The 22,084-nt window shown below is 43.5% G+C and overlaps 18 non-coding genes and 1 pseudogene across 18 annotated transcripts; all 19 read left to right on the top strand.

Moving 5' to 3' along the window:
• Positions 1–584: 584 nt before the first annotated feature.
• On the top strand, positions 585–703 carry LOC136756781 (5S ribosomal RNA). The gene has a single exon (XR_010818841.1). It is a non-coding gene; the product is annotated as a 5S ribosomal RNA (ribosomal RNA).
• A 1,058-nt stretch (positions 704–1,761) lies between these two features.
• On the top strand, positions 1,762–1,880 carry LOC136755700 (5S ribosomal RNA). Its single transcript, XR_010817814.1, has one exon. It is a non-coding gene; the product is annotated as a 5S ribosomal RNA (ribosomal RNA).
• A 1,054-nt stretch (positions 1,881–2,934) lies between these two features.
• LOC136756569 (5S ribosomal RNA) lies at positions 2,935–3,053 on the top strand. Its single transcript, XR_010818644.1, has one exon. It is a non-coding gene; the product is annotated as a 5S ribosomal RNA (ribosomal RNA).
• A 1,055-nt stretch (positions 3,054–4,108) lies between these two features.
• Positions 4,109–4,227, top strand: LOC136757193 (5S ribosomal RNA). The gene has a single exon (XR_010819233.1). It is a non-coding gene; the product is annotated as a 5S ribosomal RNA (ribosomal RNA).
• Positions 4,228–5,283: 1,056 nt separating this feature from the next.
• Positions 5,284–5,402, top strand: LOC136756704 (5S ribosomal RNA). Its single transcript, XR_010818769.1, has one exon. It is a non-coding gene; the product is annotated as a 5S ribosomal RNA (ribosomal RNA).
• A 1,056-nt stretch (positions 5,403–6,458) lies between these two features.
• On the top strand, positions 6,459–6,577 carry LOC136755840 (5S ribosomal RNA). Its single transcript, XR_010817950.1, has one exon. It is a non-coding gene; the product is annotated as a 5S ribosomal RNA (ribosomal RNA).
• A 1,066-nt stretch (positions 6,578–7,643) lies between these two features.
• LOC136755681 (5S ribosomal RNA) lies at positions 7,644–7,762 on the top strand. The gene has a single exon (XR_010817796.1). It is a non-coding gene; the product is annotated as a 5S ribosomal RNA (ribosomal RNA).
• A 1,066-nt stretch (positions 7,763–8,828) lies between these two features.
• On the top strand, positions 8,829–8,937 carry LOC136757620 (uncharacterized; annotated as a pseudogene).
• Positions 8,938–9,995: 1,058 nt separating this feature from the next.
• On the top strand, positions 9,996–10,114 carry LOC136756567 (5S ribosomal RNA). The gene has a single exon (XR_010818643.1). It is a non-coding gene; the product is annotated as a 5S ribosomal RNA (ribosomal RNA).
• A 1,055-nt stretch (positions 10,115–11,169) lies between these two features.
• Positions 11,170–11,288, top strand: LOC136756670 (5S ribosomal RNA). The gene has a single exon (XR_010818737.1). It is a non-coding gene; the product is annotated as a 5S ribosomal RNA (ribosomal RNA).
• Positions 11,289–12,344: 1,056 nt separating this feature from the next.
• LOC136756739 (5S ribosomal RNA) lies at positions 12,345–12,463 on the top strand. Its single transcript, XR_010818802.1, has one exon. It is a non-coding gene; the product is annotated as a 5S ribosomal RNA (ribosomal RNA).
• Positions 12,464–13,529: 1,066 nt separating this feature from the next.
• On the top strand, positions 13,530–13,648 carry LOC136757271 (5S ribosomal RNA). Its single transcript, XR_010819307.1, has one exon. It is a non-coding gene; the product is annotated as a 5S ribosomal RNA (ribosomal RNA).
• A 1,066-nt stretch (positions 13,649–14,714) lies between these two features.
• LOC136756216 (5S ribosomal RNA) lies at positions 14,715–14,833 on the top strand. Its single transcript, XR_010818315.1, has one exon. It is a non-coding gene; the product is annotated as a 5S ribosomal RNA (ribosomal RNA).
• A 1,055-nt stretch (positions 14,834–15,888) lies between these two features.
• LOC136755680 (5S ribosomal RNA) lies at positions 15,889–16,007 on the top strand. The gene has a single exon (XR_010817795.1). It is a non-coding gene; the product is annotated as a 5S ribosomal RNA (ribosomal RNA).
• Positions 16,008–17,062: 1,055 nt separating this feature from the next.
• On the top strand, positions 17,063–17,181 carry LOC136756354 (5S ribosomal RNA). The gene has a single exon (XR_010818444.1). It is a non-coding gene; the product is annotated as a 5S ribosomal RNA (ribosomal RNA).
• A 1,055-nt stretch (positions 17,182–18,236) lies between these two features.
• Positions 18,237–18,355, top strand: LOC136757101 (5S ribosomal RNA). The gene has a single exon (XR_010819145.1). It is a non-coding gene; the product is annotated as a 5S ribosomal RNA (ribosomal RNA).
• A 1,055-nt stretch (positions 18,356–19,410) lies between these two features.
• On the top strand, positions 19,411–19,529 carry LOC136756353 (5S ribosomal RNA). Its single transcript, XR_010818443.1, has one exon. It is a non-coding gene; the product is annotated as a 5S ribosomal RNA (ribosomal RNA).
• Positions 19,530–20,584: 1,055 nt separating this feature from the next.
• Positions 20,585–20,703, top strand: LOC136757100 (5S ribosomal RNA). The gene has a single exon (XR_010819144.1). It is a non-coding gene; the product is annotated as a 5S ribosomal RNA (ribosomal RNA).
• Positions 20,704–21,758: 1,055 nt separating this feature from the next.
• LOC136756351 (5S ribosomal RNA) lies at positions 21,759–21,877 on the top strand. Its single transcript, XR_010818441.1, has one exon. It is a non-coding gene; the product is annotated as a 5S ribosomal RNA (ribosomal RNA).
• Positions 21,878–22,084: the final 207 nt, after the last annotated feature.

Here is a 22,084-nt window from a genome sequence, read left to right as displayed (position 1 = left end):
AATATTGGGTTCTGGTGTATTGAAATACAGGAGCTGCTGGATTTGTGTGTTTTCTAACCCCCTCACCATAGTTTGTCAAATGTTTAAACAACTGAACTTATATTCAAGGTTTTTTTCTCTTCATATGTTTTACTGGTTTACATTTGTCTCAGCAACCTGTTGAATGATTCTTCTGCTTTCAAAACAAAATGACAACAGGATGAATGCACACACTTGAAAATACAATACATGCAATGTTATGCATCATAGTGATGCAACCTCCTTTCAGTTTCATACTGCATGTCAATTGAAATCCTTACTGAAATGCACACCTTCTCAAGATTGCGCTTGACTGGCGTGTCAGGCACTCAATTACAGCTGTATTATCAAGACAATGTGTTCGTTTTGTAAAATATAGTTCCGGTCTGGTGTGGCACCCCAGCTAACGCACAACGTTGCCACAACGTTTTGTGTTAGCAGGGACTGTCTGCGGCGCGCTGGTGTGTCCCGGACTTTAGAGTAGAGAGACAGTTCAACTGCAAGTATGAGCGGCAGAAACGGATATTGCCTTCCCTTTAAGTAGAGCGTCAGGGACAGCCTCTCTGGCTTACAGCCATACTAGCCTGAATACGCCCGATCTCGTCCGATCTCGGAAGCTAAGAAGGCTCGGGCCTGGTCAGTACTTGGATGGGAGACCGCCTGGGAATACCAGGTGCTGTAAGCTTTTGCATCTTTTACACACCAGAGGGCGACAAATCACGAGTTTTAACTTTGGATACACGCAATTTCATCATTATTTCAGATTTGACTTCCCCAAATATACAGGCATACAATAGATCTTGTTCTCCAACGTAAACGGTCCCTAGTAACTAGGGTACATTCGTAAATAAATTGAGCATCATGGCTAGAAGTGACTAAATGTTGCCTAATCTTTCTCATCGAGAAATGACACAATTACAGCAACACAAAAAGGAACTCCACCGGACAAAGTTCAGTGCTCACAAGGAGCCTCATTCAACACACACGGTTCCATTCCCATTCATGCAAAGCACGAAAGTGTAAAACTTGGAAACATACTTGAGAGCAAAGATCACATTCAATCTCATTCAAGGCACGGATGTGAATGCAACGGGATGAAATTACTGAAATGATGCCTGCCCTCGAACTGTGATGATGGACTACCCGACTCGCCAATAATATTGGGTTCTGGTGTATTGAAATACAGGAGCTGCTGGATTTGTGTGTTTTCTTACCCCCTCACCATAGTTTGTCAAATGTTTAAACAACTGAACTTATATTCAAGGTTTGTTTCTCTTCATATGTTTTACTGGTTTACATTTGTCTCAGCAACCTCAGCAAGAATGATTCTTCTGCTTTCAAAACAAAATGACAACAGGATGAATGCACACACTTGAAAATACAATACATGCAATGTTATGCATCATAGTGATGCAACCTCCTTTCAGTTTCATACTGCATGTCAATTGAAATCCTTATTGAAATGCACACCTTCTCAAGATTGTGCTTGACTGGCGTGTCAGGCACTCAATTACAGCTGTATTATCAAGACAATGTGTTCGTTTTGTAAAATATAGTTCCGGTCTGGTGTGGCACCCCAGCTAACGCACAACGTTGCCACAACGTTTCGTGTTAGCAGGGACTGTCTGCGGCGCGCTGGTGTGTCCCGGACTTTAGAGTAGAGAGACAGTTCAACTGCAAGTATGAGCAGCAGAAACGGATATTGCCTTCCCTTTAAGTAGAGCGTCAGGGACAGCCTCCCTGGCTTACGGCCATACTAGCCTGAATACGCCCGATCTCGTCCGATCTCGGAAGCTAAGCAGGCTTGGGCCTGGTCAGTACTTGGATGGGAGACCGCCTGGGAATACCAGGTGCTGTAAGCTTTTGCATCTTTTACACACCAGAGGGCGACAAATCACGAGTTTTAACTTTGGATACACGCAATTTCATCATTATTTCAGATTTGACTTCCCCAAATACACAGGCATACAATAGATCTTGTTCTCCAACGTAAACGGTCCCTAGTAACTAGGGTACATTCGTAAATAAATTGAGCATCATGGCTAGAAGTGACTAAATGTTGCCTAATCTTTCTCATCGAGAAATGACACAATTACAGCAACACAAAAAGGAACTCCACCGGACAAAGTTCAGTGCTCACAAGGAGCCTCATTCAACACACACGGTTCCATTCCACTCATGCAAAGCACGAAAGTGTAAAACTTGGGAACATACTTGAGAGCAAAGATCACATTCAATCTCATTCAAGGCACGGATGTGAATGCAACGGGATGAAATTACTGAAATGATGCCTGCCCTCGAACTGTGATGATGGACTACCCGACTCACCAATAATATTGGGTTCTGGTGTATTGAAATACAGGAGCTGCTGGATTTGTGTGTTTTCTTACCCCCTCACCATAGTTTGTCAAATGTTTAAACAACTGAACTTATATTCAAGGTTTGTTTCTCTTCATATGTTTTACTGGTTTACATTTGTCTCAGCAACCTGTTGAATGATTCTTCTGCTTTCAAAACAAAATGACAACAGGATGAATGCACACACTTGAAAATACAATACATGCAATGTTATGCATCATAGTGATGCAACCTCCTTTCAGTTTCATACTGCATGTCAATTGAAATCCTTACTGAAATGCACACCTTCTCAAGATTGCGCTTGACTGGCGTGTCAGGCACTCAATTACAGCTGTTTTATCAAGACAATGTGTTCGTTTTGTAATATATAGTTCCGGTCTGGTGTGGCACCCCAGCTAACGCACAACGTTGCCACAACGTGGCGTGTTAGCAGGGACTGTCTGCGGCGCGCTGGTGTGTCCCGGGCTTTAGAGTAGAGAGACAGTTCAACTGTAAGTATGAACGGCAGAAACGGATATTGCCTTCCCTTTAAGTAGAGCGTCAGGGACAGCCTCCCTGGCTTACGGCCATACTAGCCTGAATACGCCCGATCTCGTCCGTTCTCGGAAGCTAAGCAGGCTCGGGCCTGGTCAGTACTTGGATGGGAGACCGCCTGGGAATACCAGGTGCTGTAAGCTTTTGCATCTTTTACACACCAAAGGGCGACAAATCACGAGTTTTAACTTTGGATACACGCAATTTCATCATTATTTCAGATTTGACTTCCCCAAATACACAGGCATACAATAGATCTTGTTCTCCAACGTAAACGGTCCCTAGTAACTAGGGTACATTCGTAAATAAATTGAGCATCATGGCTAGAAGTGACTAAATGTTGCCTAATCTTTCTCATCGAGAAATGACACAATTACAGCAACACAAAAAGGAACTCCACCGGACAAAGTTCAGTGCTCACAAGGAGCCTCATTCAACACACACGGTTCCATTCCCATTCATGCAAAGCACGAAAGTGTAAAACTTGGGAACATACTTGAGAGCAAAGATCACATTCAATCTCATTCAAGGCACGGATGTGAATGCAACGGGATGAAATTACTGAAATGATGCCTGCCCTCGAACTGTGATGATGGACTACCCGACTCGCCAATAATATTGGGTTCTGGTGTATTGAAATACAGGAGCTGCTGGATTTGTGTGTTTTCTAACCCCCTCACCATAGTTTGTCAAATGTTTAAACAACTGAACTTATATTCAAGGTTTGTTTCTCTTCATATGTTTTACTGGTTTACATTTGTCTCAGCAACCTGTTGAATGATTCTTCTGCTTTCAAAACAAAATGACAACAGGATGAATGCACACACTTGAAAATACAATACATGCAATGTTATGCATCATAGTGATGCAACCTCCTTTCAGTTTCATACTGCATGTCAATTGAAATCCTTACTGAAATGCACACCTTCTCAAGATTGCGCTTGACTGGCGTGTCAGGCACTCAATTACAGCTGTATTATCAAGACAATGTGTTCGTTTTGTAAAATATAGTTCCGGTCTGGTGTGGCACCCCAGCTAACGCACAACGTTGCCACAACGTTTTGTGTTATCAGGGACTGTCTGCGGCGCGCTGGTGTGTCCCGGACTTTAGAGTAGAGAGACAGTTCAACTGCAAGTATGAGCGGCAGAAACGGATATTGCCTTCCCTTTAAGTAGAGCGTCAGGGACAGCCTCCCTGGCTTACGGCCATACTAGCCTGAATACGCCCGATCTCGTCCGTTCTCGGAAGCTAAGAAGGCTCGGGCCTGGTCAGTACTTGGATGGGAGACCGCCTGGGAATACCAGGTGCTGTAAGCTTTTGCATCTTTTACACACCAGAGGGCGACAAATCACGAGTTTTAACTTTGGATACACGCAATTTCATCATTATTTCAGATTTGACTTCCCCAAATATACAGGCATACAATAGATCTTGTTCTCCAACGTAAACGGTCCCTAGTAACTAGGGTACATTCGTAAATAAATTGAGCATCATGGCTAGAAGTGACTAAATTTTTGCCTAATCTTTCTCATCGAGAAATGACACAATTACAGCAACACAAAAAGGAACTCCACCGGACAAAGTTCAGTGCTCACAAGGAGCCTCATTCAACACACACGGTTCCATTCCCATTCATGCAAATCACGAAAGTGTAAAACTTGGGAACATACTTGAGAGCAAAGATCACATTCAATCTCATTCAAGGCACGGATGTGAATGCAACGGGATGAAATTACTGAAATGATGCCTGCCCTCGAACTGTGATGATGGACTACCCGACTCGCCAATAATATTGGGTTCTGGTGTATTGAAATACAGGAGCTGCTGGATTTGTGTGTTTTCTTACCCCCTCACCATAGTTTGTCAAATGTTTAAACAACTGAACTTATATTCAAGGTTTGTTTCTCTTCATATGTTTTACTGGTTTACATTTGTCTCAGCAACCTGTTGAATGATTCTTCTGCTTTCAAAACAAAATGACAACAGGATGAATGCACACACTTGAAAATATAATACATGCAATGTTATGCATCATAGTGATGCAACCTCCTTTCAGTTTCATACTGCATGTCAATTGAAATCCTTACTGAAATGCACACCTTCTCAAGATTGCGCTTGACTGGCGTGTCAGGCACTCAATTACAGCTGTATTATCAAGACAATGTGTTCGTTCTGTAAAATATAGTTCCGGTCTGGTGTGGCACCCCAGCTAACGCACAACGTTGCCACAACGTTTCGTGTTAGCAGGGACTGGCTGCGGCGCGCTGGTGTGTCCCGGGCTTTAGAGTAGAGAGACAGTTCAACTGCAAGTATGAGCGGCAGAAACGGATATTGCCTTCCCTTTAAGTAGAGCGTCAGGGACAGCCTCCCTGGCTTACAGCCATACTAGCCTGAATACGCCCGATCTCGTCCGATCTCGGAAGCCAAGCAGGCTCGGGCCTGGTCAGTACTTGAATGGGAGACCGCCTGGGAATACCAGGTGCTGTAAGCTTTTGCACCTTTTACACACCAGAGGGCGACAAATCACGAGTTTTAACTTTGGATACACACAATTTCATCATTATTTCAGATTTGACTTCCCCAAATACACAGGCATACAATAGATCTTGTTCTCCAACGTAAACGGTCCCTAGTAACTAGGGTACATTCGTAAATAAATTGAGCATCATGGCTAGAAGTGACTAAATGTTGCCTAATCTTTCTCATCGAGAAATGACACAATTACAGCAACACAAAAAGGAACTCCACCGGACAAAGTTCAGTGCTCACAAGGAGCCTCATTCAACACACACGGTTCCATTCCCATTCATGCAAAGCACGAAAGTGTAAAACTTGGGAACATACTTGAGAGCAAAGATCACATTCAATCTCATTCAAGGCACGGATTTGAATGCAACGGGATGAAATTACTGAAATGATGCCTGCCCTCGAACTGTGATGATGGACTACCCGACTCGCCAATAATATTGGGTTCTGGTGTATTGAAATACAGGAGCTGCTGGATTTGTGTGTTTTCTTACCCCCTCACCATAGTTTGTCAAATGTTTAAACAACTGAACTTATATTCAAGGTTTGTTTCTCTTCATATGTTTTACTGGTTTACATTTGTCTCAGCAACCTGTTGAATGATTCTTCTGCTTTCAAAACAAAATGACAACAGGATGAATGCACACACTTGAAAATACAATACATGCAATGTTATGCATCATAGTGATGCAACCTCCTTTCAGTTTCATACTGCATGTCAATTGAAATCCTTACTGAAATGCACACCTTCTCAAGATTGCGCTTGACTGGCGTGTCAGGCACTCAATTACAGCTGTTTTATCAAGACAAATGTGTTCGTTTTGTAAAATATAGTTCCAGTCTGGTGTGGCACCCCAGCTAACGCACAACGTTGCCACAACGTGGCATATTAGCAGGGACTGTCTGCGGCGCGCTGGTGTGTCCCGGGCTTTAGAGTAGAGAGACAGTTCAACTGTAAGTATGAACGGCAGAAACGGATATTGCCTTCCCTTTAAGTAGAGCGTCAGGGACAGCCTCCCTGGCTTACGGCCATACTAGCCTGAATACGCCCGATCTCGTCCGATCTCGGAAGCTAAGCAGGCTCGGGCCTGGTCAGTACTTGGATGGGAGACCCCCTGGGAATACCAGGTGCTGTAAGCTTTTGCATCTTTTACACACCATAGCGCGACAAATCACGAGTTTTAACTTTGGATACACGCAATTTCATCATTATTTCAGATTTGACTTCCCCAAATACACAGGCATACAATAGATCTTGTTCTCCAACGTAAACGGTCCCTAGTAACTAGGGTACATTCGTAAATAAATTGAGCATCATGGCTAGAAGTGACTAAATGTTGCCTAATCTTTCTCATCGAGAAATGACACAATTACAGCAACACAAAAAGGAACTCCACCGGACAAAGTTCAGTGCTCACAAGGAGCCTCATTCAACACACACGGTTCCATTCCCATTCATGCAAAGCACGAAAGTGTAAAACTTGGGAACATACTTGAGAGCAAAGATCACATTCAATCTCATTCAAGGCACGGATGTGAATGCAACGGGATGAAATTACTGAAATGATGCCTGCCCTCGAACTGTGATGATGGACTACCCGACTTGCCAATAATATTGGGTTCTGGTGTATTGAAATACAGGAGCTGCTGGATTTGTGTGTTTTCTTACCCCCTCACCATAGTTTGTCAAATGTTTAAACAACTGAACTTATATTCAAGGTTTGTTTCTCTTCATATGTTTTACTGGTTTACATTTGTCTCAGCAACCTGTTGAATGATTCTTCTGCTTTCAAAACAAAATGACAACAGGATGAATGCACACACTTGAAAATACAATACATGCAATGTTATGCATCATAGTGATGCAACCTCCTTTCAGTTTCATACTGCATGTCAATTGAAATCCTTACTGAAATGCACACCTTCTCAAGATTGCGCTTGACTGGCGTGTCAGGCACTCAATTACAGCTGTTTTATCAAGACAATGTGTTCGTTTTGTAATACATAGTTCCAATCTGGTGTGGCACCCCAGCTAACGCACAACGTTGCCACAATGTTGCCACAACGTGGCGTGTTAGCAGGGACTGTCTGCGGCGCGCTGGTGTGTCCCGGGCTTTAGAGTAGAGAGACAGTTCAACTGTAAGTATGAACGGCAGAAACGGATATTGCCTTCCCTTTATGTAGAGCGTCAGGGACAGCCTCCCTGGCTTACGGCCATACTAGCCTGAATACGCCCGATCTCGTCCGATCTCGGAAGCTAAGCAGGCTCGGGCCTGGTCAGTACTTGGATGGGAGACCGCCTGGGAATACCAGGTGCTGTAAGCTTTTGCATCTTTTACACACCAGAGGGCGACAAATCACGAGTTTTAACTTTGGATACACGCAATTTCATCATTATTTCAGATTTGACTTCCCCAAATACACAGGCATACAATAGATCTTGTTCTCCAACGTAAACGGTCCCTAGTAACTAGGGTACATTCGTAAATAAATTGAGCATCATGGCTAGAAGTGACTAAATGTTGCCTAATCTTTCTCATCGAGAAATGACACAATTACAGCAACACAAAAAGGAACTCCACCGGACAAAGTTCAGTGCTCACAAGGAGCCTCATTCAACACACACGGTTCCATTCCCATTCATGCAAAGCACGAAAGTGTAAAACTTGGGAACATACTTGAGAGCAAAGATCACATTCAATCTCATTCAAGGCACGGATGTGAATGCAACGGGATGAAATTACTGAAATGATGCCTGCCCTCGAACTGTGATGATGGACTACCCGACTCGCCAATAATATTGGGTTCTGGTGTATTGAAATACAGGAGCTGCTGGATTTGTGTGTTTTCTTACCCCCTCACCATAGTTTGTCAAATGTTTAAACAACTGAACTTATATTCAAGGTTTGTTTCTCTTCATATGTTTTACAGGTTTACATTTGTCTCAGCAACCTGTTGAATGATTCTTCTGCTTTCAAAGCAAAATGACAACAGGATGAATGCACACACTTGAAAATACAATACATGCAATGTTATGCATCATAGTGATGCAACCTCCTTTCAGTTTCATACTGCATGTCAATTGAAATCCTTACTGAAATGCACACCTTCTCAAGATTGCGCTTGACTGGCGTGTCAGGCACTCAATTACTGCTGTTTTATCAAGAGAATGTGTTCGTTTTGTAATATATAGTTCCGGTCTGGTGTGGCACCCCAGCTAACGCACAACGTTGCCACAATGTTGCCACAACGTGACGTGTTAGCAGGGACTGTCTGCGGCGCGCTGGTGTGTCCCGGGCTTTAGAGTAGAGAGACAGTTCAACTGTAAGTATGAACGGCAGAAACGGATATTGCCTTCCCTTTAAGTAGAGCGTCAGGGACACCCTCCCTGGCTTACGGCCATACTAGCCTGAATACGCCCGATCTCGGAAGCTAAGCAGGCTCGGGCCTGGTCAGTACTTGGATGGGAGACCGCCTGGGAATACCAGGTGCTGTAAGCTTTTGCATCTTTTACACACCAGAGGGCGACAAATCACGAGTTTTAACTTTGGATACACGCAATTTCATCATTATTTCAGATTTGACTTCCCCAAATATACAGGCATACAATAGATCTTGTTCTCCAACGTAAACGGTCCCTAGTAACTAGGGTACATTCGTAAATAAATTGAGCATCATGGCTAGAAGTGACTAAATGTTGCCTAATCTTTCTCATCGAGAAATGACACAATTACAGCAACACAAAAAGGAACTCCACCGGACAAAGTTCAGTGCTCACAAGGAGCCTCATTCAACACACACGGTTCCATTCCCATTCATGCAAAGCACGAAAGTGTAAAACTTGGGAACATACTTGAGAGCAAAGATCACATTCAATCTCATTCAAGGCACGGATGTGAATGCAACGGGATGAAATTACTGAAATGATGCCTGCCCTCGAACTGTGATGATGGACTACCCGACTCGCCAATAATATTGGGTTCTGGTGTATTGAAATACAGGAGCTGCTGGATTTGTGTGTTTTCTTACCCCCTCACCATAGTTTGTCAAATGTTTAAACAACTGAACTTATATTCAAGGTTTGTTTCTCTTCATATGTTTTACTGGTTTACATTTGTCTCAGCAACCTCAGCAAGAATGATTCTTCTGCTTTCAAAACAAAATGACAACAGGATGAATGCACACACTTGAAAATACAATACATGCAATGTTATGCATCATAGTGATGCAACCTCCTTTCAGTTTCATACTGCATGTCAATTGAAATCCTTATTGAAATGCACACCTTCTCAAGATTGCGCTTGACTGGCGTGTCAGGCACTCAATTACAGCTGTTTTATCAAGACAATGTGTTCGTTTTGTAATATATAGTTCCGGTCTGGTGTGGCACCCCAGCTAACGCACAACGTTGCCACAACGTGGCGTGTTAGCAGGGACTGTCTGCGGCGCGCTGGTGTGTCCCGGGCTTTAGAGTAGAGAGACAGTTCAACTGTAAGTATGAACGGCAGAAACGGATATTGCCTTCCCTTTAAGTAGAGCGTCAGGGACAGCCTCCCTGGCTTACGGCCATACTAGCCTGAATACGCCCGATCTCGTCCGTTCTCGGAAGCTAAGCAGGCTCGGGCCTGGTCAGTACTTGGATGGGAGACCGCCTGGGAATACCAGGTGCTGTAAGCTTTTGCATCTTTTACACACCAAAGGGCGACAAATCACGAGTTTTAACTTTGGATACACGCAATTTCATCATTATTTCAGATTTGACTTCCCCAAATACACAGGCATACAATAGATCTTGTTCTCCAATGTAAACGGTCCCTAGTAACTAGGATACATTCGTAAATAAATTGAGCATCATGGCTAGAAGTGACTAAATGTTACCTAATCTTTCTCATCGAGAAATGACACAATTACAGCAACACAAAAAGGAACTCCACCGGACAAAGTTCAGTGCTCACAAGGAGCCTCATTCAACACACACGGTTCCATTCCCATTCATGCAAAGCACGAAAGTGTAAAACTTGGGAACATACTTGAGAGCAAAGATCACATTCAATCTCATTCAAGGCACGGATGTGAATGCAACGGGATGAAATTACTGAAATGATGCCTGCCCTCGAACTGTGATGATGGACTACCCGACTCGCCAATAATATTGGGTTCTGGTGTATTGAAATACAGGAGCTGCTGGATTTGTGTGTTTTCTAACCCCCTCACCATAGTTTGTCAAATGTTTAAACAACTGAACTTATATTCAAGGTTTGTTTCTCTTCATATGTTTTACTGGTTTACATTTGTCTCAGCAACCTGTTGAATGATTCTTCTGCTTTCAAAACAAAATGACAACAGGATGAATGCACACACTTGAAAATACAATACATGCAATGTTATGCATCATAGTGATGCAACCTCCTTTCAGTTTCATACTGCATGTCAATTGAAATCCTTACTGAAATGCACACCTTCTCAAGATTGCGCTTGACTGGCGTGTCAGGCACTCAATTACAGCTGTATTATCAAGACAATGTGTTCGTTTTGTAAAATATAGTTCCGGTCTGGTGTGGCACCCCAGCTAACGCACAACGTTGCCACAACGTTTTGTGTTATCAGGGACTGTCTGCGGCGCGCTGGTGTGTCCCGGACTTTAGAGTAGAGAGACAGTTCAACTGCAAGTATGAGCGGCAGAAACGGATATTGCCTTCCCTTTAAGTAGAGCGTCAGGGACAGCCTCCCTGGCTTACGGCCATACTAGCCTGAATACGCCCGATCTCGTCCGATCTCGGAAGCTAAGAAGGCTCGGGCCTGGTCAGTACTTGGATGGGAGACCGCCTGGGAATACCAGGTGCTGTAAGCTTTTGCATCTTTTACACACCAGAGGGCGACAAATCACGAGTTTTAACTTTGGATACACGCAATTTCATCATTATTTCAGATTTGACTTCCCCAAATACACAGGCATACAATAGATCTTGTTCTCCAACGTAAACGGTCCCTAGTAACTAGGGTACATTCGTAAATAAATTGAGCATCATGGCTAGAAGTGACTAAATGTTGCCTAATCTTTCTCATCGAGAAATGACACAATTACAGCAACACAAAAAGGAACTCCACCGGACAAAGTTCAGTGCTCACAAGGAGCCTCATTCAACACACACGGTTCCATTCCCATTCATGCAAAGCACGAAAGTGTAAAACTTGGGAACATACTTGAGAGCAAAGATCACATTCAATCTCATTCAAGGCACGGATTTGAATGCAACGGGATGAAATTACTGAAATGATGCCTGCCCTCGAACTGTGATGATGGACTACCCGACTCGCCAATAATATTGGGTTCTGGTGTATTGAAATACAGGAGCTGCTGGATTTGTGTGTTTTCTTACCCCCTCACCATAGTTTGTCAAATGTTTAAACAACTGAACTTATATTCAAGGTTTGTTTCTCTTCATATGTTTTACTGGTTTACATTTGTCTCAGCAACCTGTTGAATGATTCTTCTGCTTTCAAAACAAAATGACAACAGGATGAATGCACACACTTGAAAATACAATACATGCAATGTTATGCATCATAGTGATGCAACCTCCTTTCAGTTTCATACTGCATGTCAATTGAAATCCTTACTGAAATGCACACCTTCTCAAGATTGCGCTTGACTGGCGTGTCAGGCACTCAATAACAGCTGTTTTATCAAGACAAATGTGTTCGTTTTGTAAAATATAGTTCCAGTCTAGTGTGGCACCCCAGCTAACGCACAACGTTGCCACAACGTGGCATATTAGCAGGGACTGTCTGCGGCGCGCTGGTGTGTCCCGGGCTTTAGAGTAGAGAGACAGTTCAACTGTAAGTATGAACGGCAGAAACGGATATTGCCTTCCCTTTAAGTAGAGCGTCAGGGACAGCCTCCCTGGCTTACGGCCATACTAGCCTGAATACGCCCGATCTCGTCCGATCTCAGAAGCTAAGCAGGCTCGGGCCTGGTCAGTACTTGGATGGGAGACCCCCTGGGAATACCAGGTGCTGTAAGCTTTTGCATCTTTTACACACCATAGCGCGACAAATCACGAGTTTTAACTTTGGATACACGCAATTTCATCATTATTTCAGATTTGACTTCCCCAAATACACAGGCATACAATAGATCTTGTTCTCCAACGTAAACGGTCCCTAGTAACTAGGGTACATTCGTAAATAAATTGAGCATCATGGCTAGAAGTGACTAAATGTTGCCTAATCTTTCTCATCGAGAAATGACACAATTACAGCAACACAAAAAGGAACTCCACCGGACAAAGTTCAGTGCTCACAAGGAGCCTCATTCAACACACACGGTTCCATTCCCATTCATGCAAAGCACGAAAGTGTAAAACTTGGGAACATACTTGAGAGCAAAGATCACATTCAATCTCATTCAAGGCACGGATGTGAATGCAACGGGATGAAATTACTGAAATGATGCCTGCCCTCGAACTGTGATGATGGACTACCCGACTTGCCAATAATATTGGGTTCTGGTGTATTGAAATACAGGAGCTGCTGGATTTGTGTGTTTTCTTACCCCCTCACCATAGTTTGTCAAATGTTTAAACAACTGAACTTATATTCAAGGTTTGTTTCTCTTCATATGTTTTACTGGTTTACATTTGTCTCAGCAACCTGTTGAATGATTCTTCTGCTTTCAAAACAAAATGACAACAGGATGAATGCACACACTTGAAAATACAATACATGCAATGTTATGCATCATAGTGATGCAACCTCCTTTCAGTTTCATACTGCATGTCAATTGAAATCCTTACTGAAATGCACACCTTCTCAAGATTGCGCTTGACTGGCGTGTCAGGCACTCAATTACAGCTGTTTTATCAAGACAATGTGTTCGTTTTGTAATACATAGTTCCGGTCTGGTGTGGCACCCCAGCTAACGCACAACAATGCCACAATGTTGCCACAACGTGGCGTGTTAGCAGGGACTGTCTGCGGCGCGCTGGTGTGTCCCGGGCTTTAGAGTAGAGAGACAGTTCAACTGTAAGTATGAACGGCAGAAACGGATATTGCCTTCCCTTTAAGTAGAGCGTCAGGGACAGCCTCCCTGGCTTACGGCCATACTAGCCTGAATACGCCCGATCTCGTCCGATCTCTGAAGCTAAGCAGTCTCGGGCCTGGTCAGTACTTGGATGGGAGACCGCCTGGGAATACCAGGTGCTGTAAGCTTTTGCATCTTTTACACACCAGAGGGCGACAAATCACGAGTTTTAACTTTGGATACACGCAATTTCATCATTATTTCAGATTTGACTTCCCCAAATACACAGGCATACAATAGATCTTGTTCTCCAACGTAAACGGTCCCTAGTAACTAGGGTACATTCGTAAATAAATTGAGCATCATGGCTAGAAGTGACTAAATGTTGCCTAATCTTTCTCATCGAGAAATGACACAATTACAGCAACACAAAAAGGAACTCCACCGGACAAAGTTCAGTGCTCACAAGGAGCCTCATTCAACACACACGGTTCCATTCCCATTCATGCAAAGCACGAAAGTGTAAAACTTGGGAACATACTTGAGAGCAAAGATCACATTCAATCTCATTCAAGGCACGGATGTGAATGCAACGGGATGAAATTACTGAAATGATGCCTGCCCTCGAACTGTGATGATGGACTACCCGACTCGCCAATAATATTGGGTTCTGGTGTATTGAAATACAGGAGCTGCTGGATTTGTGTGTTTTCTTACCCCCTCACCATAGTTTGTCAAATGTTTAAACAACTGAACTTATATTCAAGGTTTGTTTCTCTTCATATGTTTTACTGGTTTACATTTGTCTCAGCAACCTGTTGAATGATTCTTCTGCTTTCAAAGCAAAATGACAACAGGATGAATGCACACACTTGAAAATACAATACATGCAATGTTATGCATCATAGTGATGCAACCTCCTTTCAGTTTCATACTGCATGTCAATTGAAATCCTTACTGAAATGCACACCTTCTCAAGATTGCGCTTGACTGGCGTGTCAGGCACTCAATTACAGCTGTTTTATCAAGACAATGTGTTCGTTTTGTAATACATAGTTCCGGTCTGGTGTGGCACCCCAGCTAACGCACAACGTTGCCACAATGTTGCCACAACGTGGCGTGTTAGCAGGGACTGTCTGCGGCGCGCTGGTGTGTCCCGGGCTTTAGAGTAGAGAGACAGTTCAACTGTAAGTATGAACGGCAGAAACGGATATTGCCTTCCCTTTAAGTAGAGCGTCAGGGACAGCCTCCCTGGCTTACGGCCATACTAGCCTGAATACGCCCGATCTCGTCGGATCTCGGAAGCTAAGCAGGCTCGGGCCTGGTCAGTACTTGGATGGGAGACCGCCTGGGAATACCAGGTGCTGTAAGCTTTTGCATCTTTTACACACCAGAGGGCGACAAATCACGAGTTTTAACTTTGGATACACGCAATTTCATCATTATTTCAGATTTGACTTCCCCAAATACACAGGCATACAATAGATCTTGTTCTCCAACGTAAACGGTCCCTAGTAACTAGGGTACATTCGTAAATAAATTGAGCATCATGGCTAGAAGTGACTAAATGTTGCCTAATCTTTCTCATCGAGAAATGACACAATTACAGCAACACAAAAAGGAACTCCACCGGACAAAGTTCAGTGCTCACAAGGAGCCTCATTCAACACACACGGTTCCATTCCCATTCATGCAAAGCACGAAAGTGTAAAACTTGGGAACATACTTGAGAGCAAAGATCACATTCAATCTCATTCAAGGCACGGATGTGAATGCAACGGGATGAAATTACTGAAATGATGCCTGCCCTCGAACTGTGATGATGGACTACCCGACTCGCCAATAATATTGGGTTCTGGTGTATTGAAATACAGGAGCTGCTGGATTTGTGTGTTTTCTAACCCCCTCACCATAGTTTGTCAAATGTTTAAACAACTGAACTTATATTCAAGGTTTGTTTCTCTTCATATGTTTTACTGGTTTACATTTGTCTCAGCAACCTGTTGAATGATTCTTCTGCTTTCAAAACAAAATGACAACAGGATGAATGCACACACTTGAAAATACAATACATGCAATGTTATGCATCATAGTGATGCAACCTCCTTTCAGTTTCATGCTGCATGTCAATTGAAATCCTTACTGAAATGCACACCTTCTCAAGATTGCGCTTGACTGGCGTGTCAGGCACTCAATTACAGCTGTTTTATCAAGACAATGTGTTCGTTTTGTAATACATAGTTCCGGTCTGGTGTGGCACCCCAGCTAACGCACAACGTTGCCACAACGTTTCGTGTTAGCAGGGACTGTCTGCGGCGCGCTGGTGTGTCCCGGACTTTAGAGTAGAGAGACAGTTCAACTGCAAGTATGAGCGGCAGAAACGGATATTGCCTTCCCTTTAAGTAGAGCGTCAGGGACAGCCTCCCTGGCTTACGGCCATACTAGCCTGAATACGCCCGATCTCGTCCGATCTCGGAAGCTAAGCAGGCTCGGGCCTGGTCAGTACTTGGATGGGAGACCGCCTGGGAATACCAGGTGCTGTAAGCTTTTGCATCTTTTACACACCAGAGGGCGACAAATCACGAGTTTTAACTTTGGATACACGCAATTTCATCATTATTTCAGATTTGACTTCCCCAAATACACAGGCATACAATAGATCTTGTTCTCCAACGTAAACGGTCCCTATTAACTAGTGTACATTTGTAAATAAATTGAGCATCATGGCTAGAAGTGACTAAATGTTGCCTAATCTTTCTCATCGAGAAATGACACAATTACAGCAACACAAAAAGGAACTCCACCGGACAAAGTTCAGTGCTCACAAGGAGCCTCATTCAACACACACGGTTCCATTCCCATTCATGCAAAGCACGAAAGTGTAAAACTTGGGAACATACTTGAGAGCAAAGATCACATTCAATCTCATTCAAGGCACGGATGTGAATGCAACGGGATGAAATTACTGAAATGATGCCTGCCCTCGAACTGTGATGATGGACTACCCGACTCGCCAATAATATTGGGTTCTGGTGTATTGAAATACAGGAGCTGCTGGATTTGTGTGTTTTCTTACCCCCTCACCATAGTTTGTCAAATGTTTAAACAACTGAACTTATATTCAAGGTTTGTTTCTCTTCATATGTTTTACTGGTTTACATTTGTCTCAGCAACCTGTTGAATGATTCTTCTGCTTTCAAAACAAAATGACAACAGGATGAATGCACACACTTGAAAATACAATACATGCAATGTTATGCATCATAGTGATGCAACCTCCTTTCAGTTTCATACTGCATGTCAATTGAAATCCTTACTGAAATGCACACCTTCTCAAGATTGCGCTTGACTGGCGTGTCAGGCACTCAATTACAGCTGTATTATCAAGACAATGTGTTCGTTTTGTAAAATATAGCTCCGGTCTGGTGTGGCACCCCAGCTAACGCACAACGTTGCCACAACGTTTCGTGTTAGCAGGGACTGTCTGCGGCGCGCTGGTGTGTCCCGGACTTTAGAGTAGAGAGACAGTTCAACTGCAAGTATGAGCGGCAGAAACGGATATTGCCTTCCCTTTAAGTAGAGCGTCAGGGACAGCCTCCCTGGCTTACGGCCATACTAGCCTGAATACGCCCGATCTCGTCCGATCTCGGGAGCTAAGCAGGCTCGGGCCTGGTCAGTACTTGGATGGGAGACCGCCTGGGAATACCAGGTGCTGTAAGCTTTTGCATCTTTTACACACCAGAGGGCGACAAATCACGAGTTTTAACTTTGGATACACGCAATTTCATCATTATTTCAGATTTGACTTCCCCAAATACACAGGCATACAATAGATCTTGTTCTCCAACGTAAACGGTCCCTAGTAACTAGGGTACATTCGTAAATAAATTGAGCATCATGGCTAGAAGTGACTAAATGTTGCCTAATCTTTCTTATCGAGAAATGACACAATTACAGCAACACAAAAAGGAACTCCACCGGACAAAGTTCAGTGCTCACAAGGAGCCTCATTCAACACACACGGTTCCATTCCCATTCATGCAAAGCACGAAAGTGTAAAACTTGGGAACATACTTGAGAGCAAAGATCACATTCAATCTCATTCAAGGCACGGATGTGAATGCAACGGGATGAAATTACTGAAATGATGCCTGCCCTCGAACTGTGATGATGGACTACCCGACTCGCCAATAATATTGGGTTCTGGTGTATTGAAATACAGGAGCTGCTGGATTTGTGTGTTTTCTTACCCCCTCACCATAGTTTGTCAAATGTTTAAACAACTGAACTTATATTCAAGGTTTGTTTCTCTTCATATGTTTTACTGGTTTACATTTGTCTCAGCAACCTGTTGAATGATTCTTCTGCTTTCAAAACAAAATGACAACAGGATGAATGCACTCACTTGAAAATATAATACATGCAATGTTATGCATCATAGTGATGCAACCTCCTTTCAGTTTCATACTGCATGTCAATTGAAATCCTTACTGAAATGCACACCTTCTCAAGATTGCGCTTGACTGGCGTGTCAGGCACTCATTTACAGCTGTATTATCAAGACAATGTGTTCGTTTTGTAAAATATAGCTCCGGTCTGGTGTGGCACCCCAGCTAACGCACAACGTTGCCACAACGTTTCGTGTTAGCAGGGACTGTCTGCGGCGCGCTGGTGTGTCCCGGACTTTAGAGTAGAGAGACAGTTCAACTGCAAGTATGAGCGGCAGAAACGGATATTGCCTTCCCTTTAAGTAGAGCGTCAGGGACAGCCTCCCTGGCTTACGGCCATACTAGCCTGAATACGCCCGATCTCGTCCGATCTCGGAAGCTAAGCAGGCTCGGGGCTGGTCAGTACTTGGATGGGAGACCGCCTGGGAATACCAGGTGCTGTAAGCTTTTGCATCTTTTACACACCAGAGGGCGACAAATCACGAGTTTTAACTTTGGATACACGCAATTTCATCATTATTTCAGATTTGACTTCCCCAAATACACAGGCATACAATAGATCTTGTTCTCCAACGTAAACGGTCCCTAGTAACTAGGGTACATTCGTAAATAAATTGAGCATCATGGCTAGAAGTGACTAAATGTTGCCTAATCTTTCTCATCGAGAAATGACACAATTACAGCAACACAAAAAGGAACTCCACCGGACAAAGTTCAGTGCTCACAAGGAGCCTCATTCAACACACACGGTTCCATTCCCATTCATGCAAAGCACGAAAGTGTAAAACTTGGGAACATACTTGAGAGCAAAGATCACATTCAATCTCATTCAAGGCACGGATGTGAATGCAACGGGATGAAATTACTGAAATGATGCCTGCCCTCGAACTGTGATGATGGACTACCCGACTCGCCAATAATATTGGGTTCTGGTGTATTGAAATACAGGAGCTGCTGGATTTGTGTGTTTTCTTACCCCCTCACCATAGTTTGTCAAATGTTTAAACAACTGAACTTATATTCAAGGTTTGTTTCTCTTCATATGTTTTACTGGTTTACATTTTTCTCAGCAACCTGTTGAATGATTCTTCTGCTTTCAAAACAAAATGACAACAGGATGAATGCACACACTTGAAAATACAATACATGCAATGTTATGCATCATAGTGATGCAACCTCCTTTCAGTTTCATACTGCATGTCAATTGAAATCCTTACTGAAATGCACACCTTCTCAAGATTGCGCTTGACTGGCGTGTCAGGCACTCAATTACAGCTGTATTATCAAGACAATGTGTTCGTTTTGTAAAATATAGCTCCGGTCTGGTGTGGCACCCCAGCTAACGCACAACGTTGCCACAACGTTTCGTGTTAGCAGGGACTGTCTGCGGCGCGCTGGTGTGTCCCGGACTTTAGAGTAGAGAGACAGTTCAACTGCAAGTATGAGCGGCAGAAACGGATATTGCCTTCCCTTTAAGTAGAGCGTCAGGGACAGCCTCCCTGGCTTACGGCCATACTAGCCTGAATACGCCCGATCTCGTCCGATCTCGGGAGCTAAGCAGGCTCGGGCCTGGTCAGTACTTGGATGGGAGACCGCCTGGGAATACCAGGTGCTGTAAGCTTTTGCATCTTTTACACACCAGAGGGCGACAAATCACGAGTTTTAACTTTGGATACATGCAATTTCATCATTATTTCAGATTTGACTTCCCCAAATACACAGGCATACAATAGATCTTGTTCTCCAACGTAAACGGTCCCTAGTAACTAGGGTACATTCGTAAATAAATTGAGCATCATGGCTAGAAGTGACTAAATGTTGCCTAATCTTTCTCATCGAGAAATGACACAATTACAGCAACACAAAAAGGAACTCCACCGGACAAAGTTCAGTGCTCACAAGGAGCCTCATTCAACACACACGGTTCCATTCCCATTCATGCAAAGCACGAAAGTGTAAAACTTGGGAACATACTTGAGAGCAAAGATCACATTCAATCTCATTCAAGGCACGGATGTGAATGCAACGGGATGAAATTTCTGAAATGATGCCTGCCCTCGAACTGTGATGATGGACTACCCGACTCGCCAATAATATTGGGTTCTGGTGTATTGAAATACAGGAGCTGCTGGATTTGTGTGTTTTCTTACCCCCTCACCATAGTTTGTCAAATGTTTAAACAACTGAACTTATATTCAAGGTTTGTTTCTCTTCATATGTTTTACTGGTTTACATTTGTCTCAGCAACCTGTTGAATGATTCTTCTGCTTTCAAAACAAAATGACAACAGGATGAATGCACTCACTTGAAAATATAATACATGCAATGTTATGCATCATAGTGATGCAACCTCCTTTCAGTTTCATACTGCATGTCAATTGAAATCCTTACTGAAATGCACACCTTCTCAAGATTGCGCTTGACTGGCGTGTCAGGCACTCATTTACAGCTGTATTATCAAGACAATGTGTTCGTTTTGTAAAATATAGCTCCGGTCTGGTGTGGCACCCCAGCTAACGCACAACGTTGCCACAACGTTTCGTGTTAGCAGGGACTGTCTGCGGCGCGCTGGTGTGTCCCGGACTTTAGAGTAGAGAGACAGTTCAACTGCAAGTATGAGCGGCAGAAACGGATATTGCCTTCCCTTTAAGTAGAGCGTCAGGGACAGCCTCCCTGGCTTACGGCCATACTAGCCTGAATACGCCCGATCTCGTCCGATCTCGGAAGCTAAGCAGGCTCGGGGCTGGTCAGTACTTGGATGGGAGACCGCCTGGGAATACCAGGTGCTGTAAGCTTTTGCATCTTTTACACACCAGAGGGCGACAAATCACGAGTTTTAACTTTGGATACACGCAATTTCATCATTATTTCAGATTTGACTTCCCCAAATACACAGGCATACAATAGATCTTGTTCTCCAACGTAAACGGTCCCTAGTAACTAGGGTACATTCGTAAATAAATTGAGCATCATGGCTAGAAGTGACTAAATGTTGCCTAATCTTTCTCATCGAGAAATGACACAATTACAGCAACACAAAAAGGAACTCCACCGGACAAAGTTCAGTGCTCACAAGGAGCCTCATTCAACACACACGGTTCCATTCCCATTCATGCAAAGCACGAAAGTGTAAAACTTGGGAACATACTTGAGAGCAAAGATCACATTCAATCTCATTCAAGGCACGGATGTGAATGCAACGGGATGAAATTACTGAAATGATGCCTGCCCTCGAACTGTGATGATGGACTACCCGACTCGCCAATAATATTGGGTTCTGGTGTATTGAAATACAGGAGCTGCTGGATTTGTGTGTTTTCTTACCCCCTCACCATAGTTTGTCAAATGTTTAAACAACTGAACTTATATTCAAGGTTTGTTTCTCTTCATATGTTTTACTGGTTTACATTTGTCTCAGCAACCTGTTGAATGATTCTTCTGCTTTCAAAACAAAATGACAACAGGATGAATGCACACACTTGAAAATACAATACATGCAATGTTATGCATCATAGTGATGCAACCTCCTTTCAGTTTCATACTGCATGTCAATTGAAATCCTTACTGAAATGCACACCTTCTCAAGATTGCGCTTGACTGGCGTGTCAGGCACTCAATTACAGCTGTATTATCAAGACAATGTGTTCGTTTTGTAAAATATAGCTCCGGTCTGGTGTGGCACCCCAGCTAACGCACAACGTTGCCACAACGTTTCGTGTTAGCAGGGACTGTCTGCGGCGCGCTGGTGTGTCCCGGACTTTAGAGTAGAGAGACAGTTCAACTGCAAGTATGAGCGGCAGAAACGGATATTGCCTTCCCTTTAAGTAGAGCGTCAGGGACAGCCTCCCTGGCTTACGGCCATACTAGCCTGAATACGCCCGATCTCGTCCGATCTCGGGAGCTAAGCAGGCTCGGGCCTGGTCAGTACTTGGATGGGAGACCGCCTGGGAATACCAGGTGCTGTAAGCTTTTGCATCTTTTACACACCAGAGGGCGACAAATCACGAGTTTTAACTTTGGATACATGCAATTTCATCATTATTTCAGATTTGACTTCCCCAAATACACAGGCATACAATAGATCTTGTTCTCCAACGTAAACGGTCCCTAGTAACTAGGGTACATTCGTAAATAAATTGAGCATCATGGCTAGAAGTGACTAAATGTTGCCTAATC

The sequence above is a fragment of the Amia ocellicauda genome, chromosome 8, assembly GCF_036373705.1.
Source record: "Amia ocellicauda isolate fAmiCal2 chromosome 8, fAmiCal2.hap1, whole genome shotgun sequence".
Lineage (NCBI taxonomy): Eukaryota > Metazoa > Chordata > Actinopteri > Amiiformes > Amiidae > Amia > Amia ocellicauda.
This window is presented reverse-complemented; position numbering and strand designations above follow the sequence as displayed.